This window comes from Octodon degus, unplaced genomic scaffold (genome assembly GCF_000260255.1).
Source record: "Octodon degus isolate 3935 unplaced genomic scaffold, OctDeg1.0 scaffold00081, whole genome shotgun sequence".
In the NCBI taxonomy this organism is placed as follows: Eukaryota; Metazoa; Chordata; class Mammalia; order Rodentia; family Octodontidae; genus Octodon; species Octodon degus.
Genome location: NW_004524657.1, coordinates 9,236,301 through 9,240,947, shown reverse-complemented (window position 1 = coordinate 9,240,947; position 4,647 = coordinate 9,236,301).

The following is a 4,647-nucleotide window of genomic DNA, read 5'->3' as shown; positions in this document are numbered from 1 at the left end:
CTGGCTGGCATGTGGTGCTGGGGGATTGAACCACGGTCCCTATGCTTTGCTAAGCTTGTTCTAAGTAGGTGCTTTAGACCACTGAGCCATCTCACCAGCCCCTCTTTTATTTCTCTATTTTTTTCTTCTTACCCCTCTTAAATTTTCTCCATTTAGGGTAAAATCACCCTAAATGGATATTAGTGAGTGGATATTATCACTCTACTGAGTGAATATCACTATATATAATTGTCTGATTTATGTTATATCTTGTCATGTAACTATAAATCTAGTACCTACCATTACAATTGGCAAATTAGTAGTTACTACAGTGTTTTTCATTTTATAATTTGTGCTTGATGTTATTCTTATTACTAATTGGACCACTTTAACCAGGGTGGCACAGTTGTGAATAGCTGTGATCAGTCTTGTATGCCAATACCTAGACTGTCCAGGGATCGTCAACAATACTACAGTCAAACATCAAAGAATTGGGTGCTAGGCCAAACAGGCAGCAATATTTTGTCCCTCATAAACTGGGACAAACTCAAAAACCAAAACCAGCTATGCCTAAAAGCCACATCTAAAAGGTAACCATTTTCTCAAGAGGTATTAATACTTGTAAGAAAGCTACATATCATAAGCAATTTACAAACTTCAATGCAGAAAACAGATAAATAAAAATACAAAATGAGAAAATACAGCAGTAAGATACAGCAAAATGTCCATCTTGCCCATGAAAAATTAACCAGACTTTGAGATGGAAGAAATAAAAAAACCTCACAGAAGAATTTTAGGAATGGTGGCATTGAAAGTAAAAAACAGATCAGTAAGTCTGTCTTTTGAAAAAATAAAACAGATAATTAAAAAGAGGACAGTCATAATGAAGAACATGATTAGAATAGATACAAATAAAAAAGTTGGAGGAGCTTAAGAAAGACACATAAACCATAAATGCCCAAATTAGGAATGAATTAGATTCCATAAAACAAACTCAAATAGAAATGCAAGAGATAAAAAATTCTACTAAAGTATGCATAGCAGAGCCAATGTGAAGAAAGAATATCAAATCTAGTGGCTGGGGAGATGGTTCAGTAGAATAAGCACTTCTCTGGCAAGAACAAGGGCCTGTGTTCAATCCCTGGTTCTGCCAAAAAGAATAGCAAACCTAGAAGAAAGGCTTCTGGTTGATGATCTTAAAAAGAAGGACTATGAAAACTCAATCCAACAGCTGATAAAAGATGCAGGGAAGAGTAACATATGATTAATTGAAATCAATGAAGAATCAGATGATAGCATAAGGACATTTTTAAATGTTCACAGAAGTAATAGAAGAAAACTGTCCAAGCATAGAAAAACAACTTGAGGTACATATAAATGAGGTATATAGAACTCTATAGGGGCGGGGGAGGTGGTTCAGTGGAATAAGCGCTTCCCTGGCAAGCACAAGGGCCTGAGTTCAATCCCCGGTTCCACCAAAAAAAAAAAAAAAAAAGAAAAGAAAAGAACTCTACATAGTAAAAATCAGTAATACAACTACACAAAGGCATATAATAGTCAAGATGGAAGGAATTTAATGCAAGAACAGAATTTTAAAAGCTGTTACAGAAAAGAAACAAATTACCTATAAAGAAAAACTCAAAGGGCCAGCCAAATAGCTCAGCAGATTAAAGTACCTGCTTAGGTAGATGCAGGGGCTGAGAGTTTGATCCCTAGGCCAGCTGTGCTGGCCCCACCCCCACTCCTGGGGTGAGCTAAAATGGGCATTAAGACTGGGCGAGGTGGCACACACTTGTAATCCCAGCACTTGGGAGGCTGTAAACAGGAGAATCACTATGAGTCCCATCTATGCAGTGAGACCCTGTAGACCCTGTAGACCCTGCCCTAAATACAAAACAAGAGAAGAAAAACTCAATAAAATCACAGCAATCTTTTTAACACAGACTCCTAAGTCTTTCAACATAGACTCCTAGAGTGAAATATTGCAAGACCTAAAAGAAAAAAACCCTCTAACCCACATTGCTGTATCTCACAAAACTAACGTTCAAAACTGATGTAGAAATAAGATACTTCCATGATAGAGAACATCTGAAGAAATTCAAGACCACAAAACAGGCACTCCAAAAATTTTTGAAGGAGGTTGTAGAAGAAGACAATTAAGAGAGTTTTATTCCAAGAACTTGAATAACATGAATCTACCAGGCAAGGCAAGAAATTAAACAGAAGGGAAAGAAAGGAAACCAACAACAGAAATATAATATAACAAGAATAAATAAACACATATCAGTCATAATCCTGAATTTGAATAGTCTCAAGACACCATTCAAAAGAAACAAACTGGCAGGATGGATCAAGAAACAAGACCCAGGGGCTGGGGAGATAGGTTGGCAGTCTAAGTGCCTGCCTGGCAAGTTCAAGGTCCCAAGTTCAATCCCCAGTACCACATGTACTGCTGGCCCCAAAACCCTGGGCATGGTGGCACATGCCTATAATCCCAGCACTGGGTAGGCTGAGATAGGAGGATCACTGTTAGTCAAAACGGCATAGCAAGAACCTGTATTTAAAAAAAAAAAAGATCCAACAATATACAGGAAGCAAGAAACATGTTTTACTCAAAATGAAATTCATAGACTGAAAGTCAAAGAATGGGAAACAATACTCCATGCAATAGGAATCCAGAAAAAAATCAGAGGTAGTTATTTAATTTTCAGACGAAGTGAATTTCAAGCCAAAACTGATCAAAAGAGACAAAGAAGGTCACTACTTGTTAAGGGACTAATCCAAGAGGGAGAGATTACAATCATAAATATAAGTGCACCAAACACCGGTGCATCCAACTATACAAAACAAACACTAATCGATATGAAAAGCCAGATAAGCACTAATATTATTGTAATGGGTACTCAATACCCCTGTCACAAATTGATACATCAACTAGACTGAAAACAAAATTAATAAGGAAATATCAGACTTGAACTAAACCTTTAAACAAATGGACTTAGTAGATATCTGCAGAGTGTTACAAACCACAACAACAGAATACACATTATGTTCAGCAGCACACAATATCTTCTCCAAAATAGAGCATATGCTAGATCACAGAACATGCTTAGATAAATGCACAGAAACTTAAATTATCCCATGCAGTGAAACTGGAAATCAAGAGCAACAAAACCACAAGATGCACATAAACACATAGAAATTAAATAACACCCTCCTGGACAACTAAGGAGTCATAGATGAAATTTAAAAAACTAGACAATTTCTACAATTAAACAAAAACTCCAGTATGACATACAAGAACTATGAGATGAAAGAAAAGCAGTCCTATGAGGGAAATTTGCAGTGTGAATTCCCACATTAGAAAAACATAATGAGCTCAAAGAAATAACCTGATGTTGAACTTGAAGTTTCTAGAGTAAGAAGAGGAAGCTAAAACCCAAACCATGTGTGAGGGAGGAAATTATAAAGATCAGAACAAAAAATAATACATTGGAGACTACAAAAACAGTAATCAATAGATCAAAGAGTAGGGTTTTTTGAAAGAATAAAAATAGAAAAGCCCTTATGCAACTTTATTTTTTTTAAAAAGGAAAGACGCAGATCGATTGAATTAGGACTGAAAAGGGCAAAAATCACAAGGATCTTGCAGTAATCCATATAATCAATACTTTGAGAATCTGTATTCTAATAAGATGGAAAACTAAGAAATGGACAGATTTCTAGAAACATATGAATTATCAAAGCTGAATCAAGAAGGTACAAAAACTCTAAATAACCCACTATCAGTCAGTTAAATTGAAGAAAATTTTTTAAACTATGAACACAGAAAAGACCAAGTTCTGATGGATTTGTTATTGAATTCTACAAGAACTTTAGGGAACACATCATACTACTGTACCACACACTCTAATGAAATCAAAAGGAAAGCAATCCTCCCAAACTTAAACCTGGAAGCAAGCATTACCCAGATACAAAAACCAGAGAAAGATCAAAGCAAAAATAGAGAACTATAGGCTAATACACTTAGTGAACATAGATGAGAAAATGTTCAATAAGATACTGGTAAGTAGAATTTAGAGATTTTCCAATCATCAAAAAGACCACACACATAATAAAGTTGGATTCATCCCAGGAATGCAGGGATAGTTCGGCATATGAAAATCAATAGAGACCCAGTCCTAGCCCAGGTCCGGTGAGTGTGTGGAGAGCTTCCTGCTACCCTGCGCCGGCGGGACCAGTCCCAACCCAGGTTCAGTGTGGGCCGGACCCTCTCCCACCCCCTCGGGACGCCCCTCAACACTCCGCCGTACCTCCCCCACCCCTCCCGCCCAGTAGGAATTTCTGCCGACTTCCGGGAACCCCCAGACCCAGTCCTAGCCCAGCTCCGGTGAGTGTGTGGAGAGCTTCCTGCTACCCTGCGCCAGCGGGACCAGTCCCAGCCCAGGAGCGGCGTGGGCCACCCCCCACCACTCCGCCATACCTCCCCCACCCCTCCAGCCCAGTAGGAATTTCTGCCAACTACCAGGAACACCCAGACCCAGTCCTAGCCCAGGTCCGCAGCGGGAAGGAGCTGAGCACAGCAGCCAGACCTAAGCCAGATGCAGCTAGATAACTCCAAACTCTGTAGAGCTCCAACTTCAGTACATGTGAAGGTTATAACTACAG